Consider the following 8,213-nt stretch of genomic DNA (forward strand, 5'->3'; position numbering starts at 1 on the left):
AATCAAATGTGATTCACTGCCAAACTATCAGTATCCTTTTAAAATTCACAATGATTCATAGAGAGTAACGCCTACATTTTATAGCATGAGATACTTTTACAGTATTTCCAGTGCTACTTGGAGACATTGTTTGTTTCTGACTTCACTAAGTCACTTCAAAATGATACAGTTTTGAGCTCTATGAATACAATCTATAATACAATCTATACAATCTGTATGTATATGCATTGTATATAGACATATTGTGAATATTGATATATGAACTTTGTCCTTTACAAATCTCATTTTTCTGATTTTTATTATACAGATGATATCTAACTTCTTGGGCTTTTGCTGTTGTTCAATAAAGTGAAATACCTCATACTGCTCTAAAAGTGATTGTTATTTTTAAGAAATTTTTGAATGAAAATGAATGTATTTTTTTATACAACTATCTTTCCTTGTCCTACATTTTCCAACTGTACTAAGTAAACCTGGAGCAGCCTTTTAATCAATAATACTTTTATTTACTAAAATAACTTAAAGTTTTACCCATATCTATCCAATGTCACAATGCAACAAAAACATTAAAATGGTAAGATTGTATAGTTTGTATCCTGTGGTATTTTTGAACTTGTTTCTCACTTGCATTGATTTTATAGTGGTTTATGTTGCTGGAAGGGTAAAGAACACTGTTATTTCGAATGAGAACTCAGGCCACTTACCATTTTTTTGTGAATTCTATATGCATAGAATACAAAATATATTTAAAATTATGCAGCTTTAGTTTTCTCTGAACAGAATATCTTTTCCACTTTTAATAGCTTCTACCTGCTAAACATTGTAGTAAATTTTATGGACTGTGGTTTTAGTGATCACAGATTGTAGTTATGTTTCAGTTACAGGAATAGCAGATATATCCTACTGATTTATGAGCTGCTTGCTTTTGGCTTTTTGGAGCACTTGGGCTTTCTTTATTTCTTGAGTCTCTTCTGATGTTTTTTACTGTATTATAGGGAATGGATGGTTTGACCACTTGGACATATTATCTGGCTTTTCAAAGGATGTCTAGTGTCAGTGTTCCCTGCAACCCACTGCTTTTAGGATGGTGCAGCCCTTTGGTTTCTTAGCATGGTCTTTAGCCATTCAGTATTCAGCTCTCCTCTGTGGTTTGCACTGTGGAGATGGGGTAGAAACGGGTGGCAGTGGTTCAAGTTGTTCCTGAGAGTATCTAGTTTTTTGTCACACCTTTAACATTCCACTGAGCCCCAGCTCATTGCTTTCCTTTTTACTATCAGAGATTTGGTCCTGTGCTGGTTCTGCAGGTTAGTATGGCAATGGAAAAGGAGACTTTCATAAGATCATACCCTCCCACCCTGTGATTAACCCTGATGTGCTGCTGAAGGCATGCTGTTACACTGGCGATATGTCCCTTCACTGCACAGAGATGTAACAAAACTATGTTTCCTAGATTCAAGATTTAGATTTTATTGTAAGGAATGTCTATGCTCACTCTTTCAAAAGTAGTATGCTTTCTCTGTTGCATCCTTTCTGGTATTGTCAGTTAAGTTTCCTAAGGGGCATGTCCTGTTCTGGGCCACATTTGGGTGGCTTGGGAGTTGGGACAGAGGAGTACACAAGAAAATGTCCTCTGTTGCCTGCATCTTGTGCTTGGAGTCTGGGCTGATGTTAAAAGTGATTGACCAAATTTTCTTTGAACATTTTCTGCACTAAATCATTAGTTACCATGAAACTGATCTTGATTCAGTATTTGCTAGAGGACAGTAGTTAATTTCTTTGTTTTTACAGGTAAATTAAGTAAAAAGCACACTTTCGTAATTTATTTTCTCATAATTTCTAGCTGTAGTTTTTCAAAGAAAAATGTTTGTTTACAAAAATTTGTCAAAGCTCACTCCATCAGTTACCTAAAACTGTTTGATTTCTTTTCCATAATCATAGCTCTTTAACTTACAATGTGCTTGCAAAAAGATTGCTTTCAATTACCATTTTAACTTCCACAGGACTTAATATATTGAGGATTTTGTGTGTGCATGTGCACATACATGTGAATATAATATGTAATATATATTATATTCACGTGTGTGAATAAAATATATTCAAAATATTATATATAGTCAATTCAAATATATTCAATATATTATAATTTATTCACACTGTAATTCAGAATGCAGTTCATCAACATAAATTAATCAGTTTCTGCCTTGACTTGTACCAGTATTTTGACAATGTGCATGGATAAAAAGGGAAGAAAAAAAATCTTTCTCTTTGTAATCCAAGCATACAGAGCAAAAATCTTTTTTTTAAGTATTGCAGTATTGCTTTATAGCTTTCCACTGTTACTTTTTTTTTACTACAGTTTGAAGCTGAGTATGAATAAAAAATCTTTTGTGATATTGTCAGCATTGAATGGAGTTCAGCCAACATCTCTTTTTGTGTACTTTTTTCTGCTTGTTTGTTTGTTTAAGGGTATCACTGATGGTGTCAGCAGAGTTCTTGGAAAGAGTTTTTTTCAGATATGCTGTGCTCCCTCTGCTGACCCTGCAGCAACAGAGCACAAGGTAGTACAGCTCCTACATTATGGAGAGTCTTGTTATTTTTAAGAACCTTGAGACCTTCAGTAGTTGTTTTAATGTATTAAGCAGAATAGGCCCAAGAGTTTTGACTCATTGCTTGCCAGATATGAAGAGGGGGAAAAAAAAAAATCTATTTTGATATATACTAAACAATTACCTTTATTCTGTGAAAAAAATGCATAGTAGATGAAGCCTGTTACATCGGCAGATATTAACAATGAAAAACACACTAGCTGATTAAAGAAATTAGCTCCTAAAGGTTCAAACTAACATTATAGACAATTGGACTCGAGCATAATCAGGAGTACTAAAATCTGTGCAGTGGTACTATCTCTGTTGATATAATCTTAATAACGGGAATAAAAACATTCTTTAACTGGTCAGGTGGCGAACTGAAACCAAGACTCTATCATAGCTCATCATGATTTTTTAGGAAAAGGTAGATGATAAACATTGCAATTTTCCCTAAATAACCAGAAGACACTGAATGGAACTAAGGGTTCACTCTTTTTTCAGTCTTACTTGAACTGATGAACATCTATACTTTCCTGCAACTTCAGTTAATTATTTTCTGAACTCAGCATTCCACAATATCAGCCCCTATCCTTCACATTAAAGGACTTGAAAACAGCACTGATGAAAATCTTGACTTGAGCTAAGTAGTTCTGTGTCAGAAGCAATGAAAGAAGTGAGTTACTGAAAGGGAGATGTGATTGCTTTACCAGAAGATTGGCCTTTCTCACAGTCATTTGCAGCATTGTCTTCTAAAAGGCTAATAAAACTTTTTAATTCATTAGATAATGGTGGTGTCCTCTGAAGTGGATGCGTTTTAGCAGAGCACACATAGAGCATTTAATTGCCCCTCTTTTGTGGATAAAGAAATTAAATATGTAGTGATATTTAGGTGACTTTCCACCATCTACATCTTTCCTGGAAGCTAGGAATGATTGCATATTAAGCAATTTATATCTGACATATTTTGGAGATTGCCTAAGCCTGCTTTAATTTGAATTAGTTGACGAAATACCCATTGATTTTTGGAGTGTTTGTATATTATAAGTTTACTTGACAAAATATATTCCATGTGTGTACATGAAATTAAATTCAAACTGTTCCATGAAATATATTTTAATTTAAAAAGTTAATTTACATCATGTGTATAAATGTGCATATTTGTTCATGAAGTAATATGTACTATTGTCTTTTTAGTTATTTTCAAAATCAAGAGGCTTTAAAGTCCTTTTGTTTTTCCTTTCTTTCTGACTGTAACTCTTACTAGATTATGATGTTCTGGTTGTTTCATTAAATACCTCTAGGTCATATTTTGGTAGTTTTGTATGGAAAGAGCATGTCTAGAATGCGGTACAACAGGCCTGTCAGGTTAACTGAGTGCAGGTAGTGTTTATGGCAAAAAGCAGCTTGTGATCTAAGATGTTTTTCATACCTTGTTAATCTCATGTTATGTTTTATATGCTTCCCTGATATATACATATATATAGATGTATATAAAGTGCATTGAAAGGAATTTGACATCAATTCCATGTGTACCTTCTACTGAATGAAATATCTTAATGATGTGATAGTTCTCGCAATCAGTACCTAATTAGCTGCAAGCTGTCACAGTAGCTGGTAGTTAAAACAGGCAAAGATCAGACAAGTTCATGTCCCTTCTTTTACTTCCTTGTAGATAATATTTAGCAGTGGTTTACAGGATTAAATGAATGAAATGAGAATTCTTATAAAAAGTAGATTTATATCATAAATTTTAACTTTATCTCAAACACATTCTCTATTTTGGTCTTTTCTGTGATTGAATGGTAAAGCTTATTCATTTGACATTTTGTCAAGGAGATCTCTGCTAATGTTCTATGTAGTCTTTTCCTGACTGAGAATGATTGTTGCATGTGAACTTTTATTTCATCTACTTATATTACGCTTTTACTGCCAGGATCTCACATAAGTATCTAGGAGTTTTATGAAAGAATTCTGCAGTAATCTGCTGATTGAATTTACATTTCAGATATATAATTTTTGTTGGAAAAAGCCATGAGAAGATTGTAGTTAAAGGTGTTTTTCTCTTTTTTTTCCTTTCCCCCTTCCAGAAGAGGGAAATGGTGATACTCATCTTTGACATATATTTTGTCTCTTTTCCTCTCCATGTAAAGATCAATTATATGCAAATTAGAAATACTTTTTAAACTGGCTATAAAATATTTGTACATATTTTCAATGGTGTAACAAAATTATCAATTTACTAATGCACCTAATCTATAGCTATTGATTGGTATATCTGTATAATAATTCACAGAACTTTTTTTCAACGAGTGAGTCAGAAATAATATATGTGCATAGTGAGAGAGGGTGTAGTATCTTAGTCTTTTCAGTCATGAAGTACAGTAAGAAAATAATTCCTTGATGGCTCTTTGCTCAGACTTGGTTACAGAAATATAGTCCTTGTTGGGAAAACACTGAATTTGTTTTATTATACATAGGACTGAGGCTTTCCTATGAGGCTTTTCTCCCCATATGGGCACACACAAAACACACTTGAATCTCCCTGCCCTCTCTTGTGGAATTTGCCTATATGTTAATATGCTCAGAAGTGATACATTTTCCTTAACCATGTCTAAGAACTAAGCTTTTTTTGTTTTTTTTGTCTTTTTTGTTAAAGCTGTGCTTAGATTAAATATTCTATGTTCATGAGTCCTTCCAGGTTCTTATTAGCTGGATTGTGTGAAAGTTAAAAGGCAATTTTAACTAAAAGCACAGCCTCATAGCATGCATAACTACATGCAATGGAAGGAAAACAATGAAGAAATGCGTACCCAAACCTTGCTTTAAGATATTTACAGCATTTTACTGTGCCAGACACTTGTATTTTATTAGAAAGATATATATGTGTGTATATTTATGTAAAATGTATGTGTGTACATGTAATATATACTTATACTATACACACAACTCCCTCATACTACAAATTGTATATGTGTACGTGCACAAACACAATTGCTAGATACCTGTATGGATATTTTATGCAATTAAAAATATAGCCAACATAAGGAAATTTTAAAAGCTAAAAATACATTTTTGTAGTGGCAAGATTTAACACATAGCCTTTTTAGTTGCCTGAACACCTGACAGTACAGGTCATACAATCTTGATCTATGGAAGGGCTGTACTTTATAGGCTCTTGTGCAAGGAATTGTAAATGGTTGCTGATTCAAGCTTTAACTGCCTTACAGTAGAAATACAAGTAGCATAAAGTGGAATTACAGTGTGGCTTGTATCTGGGTGTACCCACAGTTCCCTTCCATGCTTTTCAGTGTATAAATTGTTCTTTTTCATATAATCTTGACTTTTTGTTTTCTGTCTTCCTAGCACACAAAAGCATGTGTGCTGCAAACAGATGAACAACACAAATAGAATAAGCGAAACTTAATATAAATCCAGAACTTTGAAGTTCAAAGCTAGTTGCATTTTGACAATGAAAATGCTTCGGCATCATCATCGAAGTAGACTTTGATGAAACAAGCTGGATGTATCAACAGGGAAAATAGACAKAAAACTTCTGCCAGGGTATTACCATACACTCTTAGATGTTGAAGCTTGAGCCTTGTTTGAGCCTTTTATTTACATGTCTATCTATGTCTTTCTAAGCTGCAACATGTGGTGAATTTAACATACAGAGTGAGCTACAGTGATGTAGAAGTCTCAAAGAATTAACCATGAACAATAATCAAATTCTCCAAAGCACTGCAGTTATTTATGATATTAAACAGTGAAATAAACTTACTGAAACGATACTACACAGTGAAAGAAACTGCTCAGAGCAGTTTGCAAGCTGAATTTTTCAAAATTGACAATACCAGGTGGTAACATCTCAGCATTATGTGAATAAATTATTGAGCTTTTATGAGTGATTCAAGGAGACTGCTCAACATCTGCCCTGTGTATAATACTAAGCCTGAGTTCAAAAACGAATGATTAATTGCATCTCTCGTCAGTAAGCAACCTGAGCTTGTATTTACTCAGGTCTCTTCAGCTATTCCTCTACTGCTGTGGCAGGACTCTGTACAGGTGCTATCAGTATCAATTTTGCCTGCATCTGCCTTTTGATGGCATGGTTGCCTCTAGTCATTTCTTGGAGGCACAGTAACCTAGTAACTTGGAGGGTACACCTATACATGCTGAGTCCTATGGACTCCACAGGATGAACTCTGGCTACAAGCGGGACCATGCCTGTAAGCACCCTTAATTTATCAGTCTGCTTTTGATGACAGTTTTGAGGCAGCCATGCTGGCATAATGTAGACATTTACAATGTACTTCCACCAGACAATTTTCAGCTGTGGAAGTTGAATATCAATTCTGTTGTTTACCTTTAGGCAGATCTTTCTTTCATTAAGCAATTGCAAATGTATGAATCTGTGCATCCCACCCAAAGGCTGAAAGCTCTGGGGAGGCAGACAGCTGCCTGCCATCAGGCCAACTCACCTAACAGTTTCTTCTTCACTGCTGAGCAGTGTTGGCTCAGCAGGACTCAGTTTTCTCTGGCATGCAGGAGTAGCAATGGCAAGACACAAGGCCTGTGGCTGCTGGGCAAGGTGACTGCCATGGAGCGCGCAGTGCAATAGCAGCATTTTCCTTCCCGCTGCAACAGCGTCCAGCTTTTCTGTCAGTTATTTTCCACAACACTCCCATTTCTACCTGAAATATAGGAATAAGAAACATATCCTCTACTTATTGTTGTCAGTGTTTCAGGTATGGAAGCTGAAGGATTTTGCTGTGAGCTCTAAAACAGGAAAGAATGAGGGAGGCTTTCCTGGGAAAGATTAAGAAAAGTGTTTCTATCCATTAGTATCTTAGCACATTAGCACAGTTTGTGAGGGAGGATGGTGGTCATCGTGCATATCTGTAGTCTGGTCAAAGCACAGAGCGATCTGAAAAYTAGTGTGTTCCATTAGGTTCATTTTGCTACAACAGTCTTGGTAGCATGTGTAGTAGTTTGGACTAGTTCAAAGTAAAACAAGTTTAAAGAAGTTCTTTTATTATCCAAGGGGTAAAGGCTACATACTTGATTGGTCTCAAATCCAAATTAAATAGCCTAAATGACCAAGGTATTTTAGTTTTGTAACAGCCACTCTATTTTTAGATTAAAACATCCCTCTCATATATCAAAGAAAATTAAAGATGGGCTTAAGTTATAAAACAACCCATTTTTTTCCATAGTTGAAGTAGGTCTAAAAGAAAAAGTTTAATTCATCTGAGTAAAAATTTGTGAGAGGAGATGATTGGTTTCCAGCTGTACTTTAATATCATTGGTTGTTTTTTTCACATGACCTGCATGTTTACTAAAACATGATTCTTCTATAAAAAGAAAAGTGGAATTGTGTTTCACCTGTCCATTCACAATTATTTAGAATGTTATTTTTCCCAAATGTTTTTGTCAATTATTCTGTACTCACAGTTAGAACTGCTCATTGTTCCGTGARGCCGGAAATTATTTCTCTGATGCTGATGCTTGCATCTCAAGCCTTTGCTTGAGTTTGCATCACCTGATGCTGAGTTTGCATTTCAAGCCTTTGGACATGAGACAGTCTTGGGCATGAACTTGTTACAGTAAAAAGTAGTTTCTTTTCAA

Source organism: Nothoprocta perdicaria, unplaced genomic scaffold, assembly GCF_003342845.1.
Source record: "Nothoprocta perdicaria isolate Ctin4 unplaced genomic scaffold, notPer1 scaffold_42, whole genome shotgun sequence".
Taxonomy (NCBI): domain Eukaryota; kingdom Metazoa; phylum Chordata; class Aves; order Tinamiformes; family Tinamidae; genus Nothoprocta; species Nothoprocta perdicaria.